This window comes from Poromitra crassiceps (genome assembly GCF_964638095.1).
Source record: "Poromitra crassiceps genome assembly, chromosome: 25".
NCBI classification, from domain to species: Eukaryota; Metazoa; Chordata; class Actinopteri; order Beryciformes; family Melamphaidae; genus Poromitra; species Poromitra crassiceps.
In genome coordinates this window covers 20,630,216-20,640,991 of record NC_139649.1, presented here as the reverse complement: position 1 = coordinate 20,640,991, position 10,776 = coordinate 20,630,216, and positions in this window count along the sequence as shown.

Genomic DNA, 10,776 nt, shown 5'->3' with positions numbered 1-10,776 from the left:
ATAGCTCTGATGTTTCAGCTTTAGTCTTCTGCACACTCATCTTAGCTTGTGTCTTGCTTTCCTCTGGAAGCAAATCATCAAGCAGGTCAGCCAAAGGCTCGTCTAGATCTGTGGAGAGGAGAGGAGATTTTACTCACACAAACACTGTGGATGTATTGTTTACACTGATGTTTGTCAAATGATATGAGAAATTATGTTAAAAATGTGGCTGCCTGTGCATGCATGTTTATTCAAAGGTTGGATAGTTATTTTGTGGTCGGTCCATCCATGGTAGCCTAATTTGGAGAGGGAAAAACTGGCAGGGCCTTTTTTCAAAGGGGTCCCTTGACCTCTCAGCTCAAGATATCTGAATGAGAATGGCTTCTATGGGTACCCACAACTCTCCCCATTACAGACACGCTCACTTCCTGCTAATCACATTCAGTTATTGGCAAAAACCATGCCATGTTTTGCATGCAGTATAAATGTGTTATTTTCACTTATTCTATGTGAATATTTCTGCATACACTCGGATCCCTAAACAGTCTTGGAATTGCATAAATTGGGTATCTGGAATGCTGAGACTCTTGTGGATTTACTGAGCTCAATTGTCTTCATGTGTGATGATGTTAGTCTCCATAGTACAGTAGCCATTTCATTGTAGTGAGACCATTTTTCAAAACTTGACCTGACTGAATAAAATGACCTAATGTGACCTCTAGGATAATCACAGCCTCATGAAACTTTACTTCCACTAACTAGAGACCTAGGGGCTCTATGGCTTTCCTCAGTATATTCACAATAAGGGGGTTTCTAAGCCATTTCCAGAAGAGAAGTGCTCACCCTGCACCTCCTGTCACTCACAACCATTAAGGCCAACAGACAAAGCAAAGATTTGACATGATTATGACTTAAAATGATTCTTTATCCCAGTGGATTTGGACAACATGGAATTGGACTTTAAGTTGAGAGAAAATCTCAAGACACAATCTATCTGGAGGAAGTGAATTTGTGTGAAGTGAAACTCCTAGGCCTACTGAAGTGCCTTTGAGCAAAGCATACAATCCCCTTGTTGCTCCAATAGAACAGCCCCATCGTTATACTGGGCAGATCCCAGGTGTGAGTGTGTGACATTTCTTTTTTATTTACTTTTTTTCTGAAATGTCCCCCCATTTTCTCCACAATTGTAGCCTACTTGGCCAATTTCTTTTCTCTTTTCACCGACAGCTCGGAGCTTCACGCTGTTCCCACCAGTTATATATATATATATATATATATATATATATATATATATATATATATATATATATATATATATGTGTGTGTGTGTGTGTGTGTGTGTGTGTGTGTGTGTGTGTGTGTGTGTGCGTGTGTGTGTGTGTGATGAGCTTCACCCGGGCTCCTCAGATCTCTCTCGACTTGATCTATCCGTCCATCCATAGCGACCTCAAGGCGCCTGAAATTACTCCAACACAGCCGGAAATGAGCAATATTGCCTTAAAAGTAGACTTGGGTTTTTTTTAAATTTGCAACTTAAATAAAAAAAAAGATAATGCAATGATTAGCTTGGATATACAACTTTGGCTTTAAAATAGTCTAGTGCATGTGGCATTTGAGTCAGTGAACATAGCTTCATTATTATTATGCCTTTATTTTGAAAGCAATAACCAGAGGAAAACCCCCGTTTTGAATTGTGGCTTGCTTGACGCTGGTCCCCGTGATCTCAAAAACAAGTTACAATAAGTATATGCTAACGTTAGCGACGCACAAAACAAAAATAAACTATGCCCAGCTGCGGCACAGTGAGTTCACTGTGTGTGTGTGTGTGTGTGTGTGTGTGTGTGTGTGTGTGTGTGTGTGTGTGTGTGTGTGTGTGTGTGTGTGTGTGTGTGTGTGTGTGTGTGTGTGTGTGTGTGTGTGTGTGTGTGTGTGTGTGTGTGTACGCGCGCGCTACCGTTTTCTAGAAAAAAAGCTGGAAACACATTTCGCGCACGCGTACTTCAATCCTTTAGTCTACAACAGTAACGTGACAATTCATAGCTCTTGGGGCTTTTAGCTTCTTCTTTTTATGGAAATCTGCGCAGGTAACGTCATTACGTCAGCTACAGTAAGCTAAACGTAACCTCACGTACAGTCTATGGTATGGACAAGAAGCGATTCCTGGCATCCATCGCCATGGTGTTAAACTGTGCTGCTAGTATGACTGGGAAGACGGAGAGGACTGAAATGGTGGTTGACGCAAAGAGATTTTTGGATGTGGTTGATGTAGGCCTATCTGGGGCAGAGATAGATAAAATACTGAGAGATGCATTTGTGCAAACTCAGGCGTCTGCCTCTGAGTGATATGGACAGTAATTATGAATCGGAGCACTTTGGGTGGATATGGTGTTATTTTGTTGTGTTTATTTTAGTTCAATTCAGATCAGTTTAGGTTGAGTTCAGTAGATGGCGGTAATGCAACATTTTGGATGCCAACCGAACCGCCGTAAAACCAAACAGAAGAAGAAGTAACCTCGCGTCACCAGGCTCTCTCTCTCTCTCTGCAGTGACTCAAGCTAAACGTGAGTCGACGTTCCATATTCCAATGTCAATATCCAACATGGCGGCAGCAGCTCCCGCTGATAATCTCAGGCCTCAAAAACGTTTCAAACTAAAAAAAGAAGTGATAGCGAGAAGGAGGCCTACTCCAGCCTTGGCTAACCTACAAAAAAGGACAGAAAAGTGTGATCTTTTCAAACGGACTGATACAAAAGAAAAGATTTGGTAATGTGGCTGCAATGCATCTCTCCTCTGGGAGAACCTGATGCGAGGTTAGCTGCATGCGGCTTCCTTGTCTGCTTTTTTCAACTAGCCAGACTGGACGATCGTAGGATAGGCCTACTGTGATTGAACAACCTTCCCACTTTTGGCAAGTCTCGGATTGATCTTGCACTTGACGAGCAAAGAAGGATGAACACCAGTCTACCACAACGAAAAGTTGTGGCTGAGTGGTTGCTATCAGAAGTTTAGTTGTTTGATGGTTCGAATCCTGTGCTCAGAAGAACCGCTCGCAGGAAAGCAGAGGGGAGGAATCTGCAGCATGTGAGTGTGAACCACACCACACGACACCTCGGACAGGGTCTGAAAGAAGTACAGGTCTAAATGAGATTTATTTCAGTATGTTTTGGTAAATTTGATAATGAAAATGATCAATGTGTGTATATACCTACTGATGCTGCAACGAAAGTTTCAGATTTGTAAGAAACTGAACTTTTGATTATAGCATAGGCTACGAGTTATTGGCCAATTGCAAGTGGTATAAACAAATCATAAACTGAAAAAATAAAAATACTGGACATAAGAACAAAAAGATCCATACCCTGGCGGCACCTGTTTGATTTTGTGATTTATCTTTGGTGTAAAAAGGTGGGGATTTATGCCATTAATCTGGTATTACTGTGAATGTTTGGTGTTATCCCTGATTGAATAATTAAATAACGTCTGTTTAAAAAGCGAAACAGTAACTTGCTGAAAGTGCTGCTGTTAGCTCTTGTAATGGGAGAAATTATGTTGAACTGCTGGATGTCATGGCTGAGAAAGATAAGATTAGCTAAAACATCACGTACATCAAAGGCAGGGGTGCCCAAACTCTTTCCCATGAAGGGCCAAAACTCAATCTGGGTGGAGGGCCGAGGGCCAAAAATAAACGTTGTGGAATTACATTCAAATGTATTGTGTTTTATAGAAAACTAACATTCTAAATCTAAAATAACATTTCAATATAATAATCTACTTTTTATCTGTTTGGTAGTTGTAATAATTTGCAATTGGTTATATATATTAAAAAAAACATCTGCATTTGTGGGGAGCTTAAACATTTAATCAGTAAACACCCAGTTAAAAACAGTTGTATTTTCCACCTTTGTAATCAAGAGAGAAATTTTACTTAATTCACAACTTGAAAAATCCTCAAGGTACTTTGAAAATCAGCTTTACTGTCCATCTTTTGTAAACAATTTGCCATGACAATTTGCAGGGATGCAATCTCAGGAGTGAACACAGTATCCGCAGCCACATTCAGACACTGTTTCACAAAGTCACCACATGAAAAAGCTCGTCCACCCTTTGCAATCAGTGCAGATATCTGATAACTTGCCCGAGTTGCATTCTGGAGAAAAAAATCAGCGCCCGCGGGCCCCAAATTGGTCAGCACTGCTTTAAGCAATACGCCCCAAGAGGCTGTGGTTTGCAGTGATTTCACAACAGCTGAGGTGTCAATGGCACGTCGTGGACACCTCTTAAAGAGCATGGTGCTTGTTAGAGACCACTTTGCATTAATATGTGGGACTGCTATGTAGCAATAGGATTTTCTTCCTAAAAAAGACAACAGGCCAGCACACTAAAATATCCTTTCAAAAGTTTGAATGTGTCATCTGCGATAGACAGCAGCAATGGACATGTCAGCCCTGATGCTGAAGAAGGCCTTTATGCTGAAATACGCTTGTTCTCTTTTGTATCAAGTCAAGTTAAGTTTATTTGTATAGCACATTTCATACACAGAGGCAATTCAAAGTGCTTCACATAAAATGGTTGACAGGAAAAGAAAAGAAAAGAAGAGAGTAAAACGGACATTTAAAAGCATCACAACAAAACTAAAAAAAAGAGTATAAAAAGTGCATTAAGCAACTTCATTAAGCACACAGGAAAATAAACGAAAAGAAGAAATAAAATGGACATTTAAAAGCATCACAACAAAACTTAAAAAAAGAGTATAAAAAGTGCAATAGGCAACAGGCGCGGCAGTTGCAGAAAGAGCTAACTTACTCATTGGGTTTGCATAGTAGCTGTCAGCAGTTAAAAGCGAGGGTAAACATAAAAGTCTTTAGTCTATTTTTAAAAGTAAGTAAGGTTGGGGCAGATCTGAGGTCTTCAGGCAATTTGTTCCAGCTAGCAGAAGCATAGTGGGTAAATGCAGCCTTCCCGTGATTTGATTTGATCCTAGGGACAGTTAATAAGCTGGACCCTGTTGACGTAAGAGTTCTAGACGGTTCGTAGCGTGGGAGCAATTCAGCTATGTTTTTTGGGCCTAGGCCATTAAGTGATTTTTTAGACTAATAACAGTATTTTATTTAAAATCTATTCTCTGACACACTGGCAAGCAGTGTAAGGACTTAAGAACTGGAGTGATATGATCAGCTTTCTTAGTCTTCGTTAGAACTCTAGCAGCAGCATTCTGAATGAGTTGAAGTTGCCTAAGTTCTTTTTTGGAGAGACCAGAAAAAAGGCTATTGCAGTAGTCTAACCTACTATAAATGAAGGCGTGAATTAGTTTTTCTAGATCCTGTCTGGACATGTATCCCCTAATTCTTGCTATATTTTTAAGATGATAAAAAGCAGATTTTATCAGTCTTGTTGTCTTTTCCTGGTTCGCTCACACATGCTTGGAGAAGGCAGAAAGGGGGGCGGGGGGGGGGGGGGTGAAGTGAGATCCGCCCAAGCCGACGAACTACAGCCGGACTACTATCCATCTCGACGGATTGTGTCTGAATTCGGCCTTAGTCCCACCGGCTGTTTATTGATGCTGATTGGCCAATCGTTAGTCCCCCCTCTGTGCTCATTGGCTGATTTGGCTCGGCCTTCATGTCAAGCGACGAAATGGTCAAGAAGAGCAGGAACTAAACTGTGTATGTCCATGTGTGTGTGTGTGTGTCAGTGGTCCCTTCCCTGCTTGGCTGTCTCAGCTCTCCGGTCCGTGAGGTTAGGAGGGCGGGCCTCGGCGCCCTGCAGAGCCTATCAGGAGCCGGCGCCACTCCCTTCCAGCCAATCATAGAGCACCTTCTAAAGAAGACAGAGGAGATCATCGCTGACCCTTCCTACATCAGCCAGGTGAGACTGAGGGGCACGCACACATTCTCTCCTCACTCACTTATATACTGTAGACCTTGTAGAAAACCTTGTAGAAAAAAAGGGACCTTGTAGAAAAGTGGCGATTTTTGAGGTTAGGGTTGAAAGTAATGTCAACTACTTTCTGAGGCACACAATTACGGTACTCACATAAGACCCTAAATTTAATAGTTAGAAGGTTTTTGTGGATTTTGGTTTCCAGGGACTTTAAGAGTTCTTACATCATCGCAGGTTTTTACTCGCATTGAGCTGCACAATTTCAAACGTGTTTCACGACATTCATTCCACATTTGTGCATCCTGGACTTTGAATAATGAAGACAATGAGTGACCTTAAATTGGATCCGTTGGTCTCTGCTGTTAATTGAGCAGAGCTGGACTATAGATAGACTCCTGTCCCATATAATTTAAGACAAGTCATGCTGTTCATATACATTCTAACATTGATAGAGTAGTGTCATGCTGTTGAATTCATATACATTCTAACATTGATAGTTAAAATCTCACCGATCAAACTGTCTCCTCCTACACCTGCAGTCGGTCCTGTCGGCCCTGCTGCCGCTCCTGGAGCGGCTTCTGGAGCAGAGCGGACCTGAACCCCCCACCCTCCTGCGCAACGAGGCCCAGCTGGTACAGCTGGTCCTGGGGAAGTACAACGAGGAGTCGGCCCCTCTCCTGGTGAAGAACCGGGCCTGTCTGGATCTGCTGCACCAGGCGCTGACGACCTCGGCCCAGCCCCACCCCGACATCCCCAGCTTCCAGATCATGGCGCTGGAGCAGGTCGCACATCACCAGCAGCTCTGAGATTTCGATTCTCAACCGTTTGAATATCAAGGACCCCTCATGTAGTCCACATTAGAGTCACAGACCCCATTTGATGAGATGATGTCTCTCTGACCCAAATCTGAGAATGTTTCTATTGTCAGATGTGATTCTGTCCAGAATTCCATGACTACCTGTACCTTACTGTATATAGAGATAAACTATCATCAAAATAGTCATTATTCTACATTCTCTCATTGTGTCAGCTTGTTGTTGTCAATGAAACAATGATGAAGTTGAACAATTTGTCTATTTGCTGGGGTCCCCCTGGAAGACCTCAAGGACCCCTGCTGGTCCCCAGACCCCATGTTGAGAACCTGTGGTTTAGAGTCAAAGCTATTCATTTGTGTAGTTGAGATCATAAAAAAGGGGAATTTTAAAAACATCCTTCCTACCTTACCAAAAAAAATCAAGATGACAAGCAAAGGCACAACAGAACTGGATAACAGAATTTAATGTGACAACAACATAGATTTACATTTCCAATATGACCACGACATGATGTGTGTTACATCACCTTAAAGTTCCCACACACTATATTACAATTGTAACATTTTGCTAGTGAGTTTGATTCATAGAATAATATGTGAATGTGGCATAAGCCCATGGCACACCAATCAAACATTCTACAACGGACAAACAGATGTTTGTTTGGTGGGCCATCGCTGTCCTTGTTTGGAGATGTTTGGTCAGATTCCACATCTTTAATACTTGTTTGTATGTGTTAAGCCCATGGCACACCGATGAAACATTCTCCAACAACTGCCAACATTGTTGTTGGCAGTTGTTGGAGAATGTTTCATTGGTGTGCCATGGGCTTAAAAAAATTAAGTGATTTGAGTGAGCCTCCCCCCTGACCGTCCCTCTGTCTGCAGATCACCAAGCCGTTCTCCTCGGCCCTCGGAGACGAGAAAATCGGGCAGCAGCTGCTGGGCATGATGTTCGACCTGCTGGTGGAGAGCAGGAACCCTCTGGTTGCCAACACCATTAGCAGCATCTTCAAAATGGTGAGAGAACATGCCTCAAAAGCCAAAACCAACCAGCGTCATATATTGTCCTGAGGGATATTTAGTTTACAAGGACATCCCAAAATAACAGTGCATGTGAGACGCATATCGCAGAAAATGACATTCAACCTTTGAGTCATTCAACACATTTAACACATTCAAGTCCACATTTTCACCTTTCTAGACAATTTTCCATGTCATAATATCAGTGGGCAATTCAGCCTTCCTCTGTTTGAAGCTAATGCAGAAATTGTATTCTTTCGAATGGCCAGTGGCGTGACGTGGGTACTGCAGAAACAAAATCGGTAACATGGAAGTGAATGGGAAAATGACCCGACATCTCTCTCGGTCTATGTCTTAATCAAACACTTTGCAAATGAGTTTATAGTCTGAATCAACAATTTCAAGTATTTTTCATCCTCTCATGTCCTCCGTTTTCTAAATGATGGTCCCATTTCAAGTTTAATAGATGATAAATACATCGGATAAATAAGAACAGCAATACTTATGAGTGGTAGAGACAGCAATGTGCCACAAGGCATCTAGTCTGCCAGGAGAATTGAAGCTTGGGACTAAAGCACCTGGGGTTTTTCATCTTTTAAAATAAAGATGTTTAAAAAACTATTGCTTGTTACATTTTCAGTGCTGTACCTTTTCTCTGGGTAAGAATTGAGCTTGAAATTAACGATATGATACATTATATTATATGAACGTGAACACAACACCGTTTATATTATTGCTTGTTTTTGTAGATACATTGTGTAGATTACAATTAGTATTGTAGCGATGTGGGGTTGTCAGTAAACATGGGATTGTCTGGTTGTCAGGGTTAGTTAGCTGGGGGTGTTGTAGTGTGGTTTCCTACCGCACTTGAAGGCACTGTGAATGGAGGTAATGCACGTGAAGGGAACATGGAGTCACGTGGGGTTGCTAGCTCGCTGGGGATTGGGTGAGCGGGAGGTGGCCATTTTGTCGGCGGGGAAATGTGTGTGTGTTGGCCAGTCTGGAGATACGAGGAGGCAGACTGGGACGTGTGTGTAGCTAGGAGCTGTGTGTGCTAGCTGGGAGCGTAGCCAAGTGTGGCTAGGCGCGAGAAGCTGTGGGTGTGAGGGTGAATAAAGACTGCACCAAGTATTGCCTCTTCTCCTCCTCATTAATGATCCCGGGAGCGGATTACTACAGTATGCTTATTATTATTATTACTATGCTAAGGAAGGTAGGTGACCATAATTCATTTCAATGTCCGCTCTCGAAATCGCTGTCCGTTCTCAAGAGCTATTCAGTTGGTTCATGAAATTGCTGGGCAGCGTGCCCTCCAGTGTTGCTGCTGGCCAATCCCGGCGCCACAGGGCGTGGTTATTGCTTATCCTATGTGCGAATAGAAATCACGCTCTACTGAATATAGAGTGAAACATACTGCTTCATATTACATAACTTATAGTATAGGTAACTTATTTTTAATAGTAAAATGCCAATTTCTACTCAAACCAATATTTTTATTTTTTGTGAAAAGTATTTTTCAAGAGTCCCCCTAAATGTTGTCTCTTCTGCTATACAGAAACCCTGCTTTACACAGCGATGGGCTCTGTTTGACCAGTGTGAAGTACACTCAAGTTTTCATCAGTATCATACGGTCCTAGTGTGTGTGTGTGTGTGTGTGTGTGTGTGTGTGTGTGTGTGTGTGTGTGTTTGTGTGTGTTTGTGTGTGTGTGTGTTTGCAGCTCTGGAGAGAGATGTGGACTTCTGGATCTCTCTCTGCTGTCAGTTCTCTGTGGGGGATCAGGTCACCTCACTCATCAGGATCCTGCAGTATCTGCTGCAACTGCCACACGACACAGACCAGGGTGAGACACACGACACAGACCAGGGGGAGGCAGATCAGGGTGAGACAGACCAGGGAGATGCATAGATGACACAGACCAGGGTGAGGCAGAAATGCTCACAAGTCATTTTTTGCAAGTCAAGTCAAGGGCCATATCTTACGCCCAGTGCCAGAGCAAATCTTTGCTAGTTTCTAGCACTCAAAATACTTTTTTTTCTTTCTTTTAATGACCACTGGGTCGCTGAAACATGTCCTTTGATGTACTGACCCAGCAGTGTTTACGCTAGAGAAAAACGGTGCCGGTCAACGCATAGGCGATTATAGACCTTCCAAACAGGAAGCACCACCCAGAAGTCAATATTACTCCGCTAGGGGGGTCTCCAAGGGGGGCTGTGCCCCCCCTGGATAAAGACATTTTGTAAATTTTAAAATAAAATGCATTAACCTGGGGTACTCTGAGAGCAAAATGAAGAGGCCAGTAGATATGAAGAACTACACACATCACATGAATATCCTCTTCACTATGCTGTGGCTTTACAGTGATGAAAAAATAATTGTCTCTTATGGCTCATTCCCACCGCAGGTAGTAGCGCGATCCCGCTCCGTCCGACTCGATAAATGGTCTCATTCCACCACTAAAAACTATCCCAGTCCGGGTTGTATTGGGGTCGAGTCGTGCTACTTTTCGTACCTGCTTCGTCGTGGTTCTATTCTGTGAACCCGGGTTCATACGGTGACGTGAAAACATTGTTGACGACTGATTGGTCACGCAGAATCGTGTTTACTCTGTCTACTGACTGTCAATGCGATGCTGGCGGCTGCATACCAGTTTAGTGGGCTTACCTTCTCTTCTATATATTTCCATCAGTCTTTTGTGTTGCTGCCTTCGCCTCCGGTGAAATAAAATCGTGGCGGGTGTTCAATTGTCTGAGAGAGAAAAAAGTCCGCTGCTCAGGCTCAGGAAGCTCTGTAGCTGAGTGCAGACTGCAGCGCTCCGCTAGGCCGCAGCGGGTGTTTGGTGAAGCCGCGGTCTTGCCTGGTGAGAGGCCGCGGGGTAGAGGCTTCACTCTGTTGCGCCTCTCCCGTCACTCGCATGCCTGTGAGTTTGACTAACTACAAAGTGATATCCATTCTCCTGGCCGATTGTCACATTTGCCCATGTACACTGTAGGTCATTTAGAGGCACCAGTACCATAAACAGTTTAAAAGTTCTGTGGATGGATTTAATTGTAACATTATGTTATAGCCTACTTCGGCTATAAGC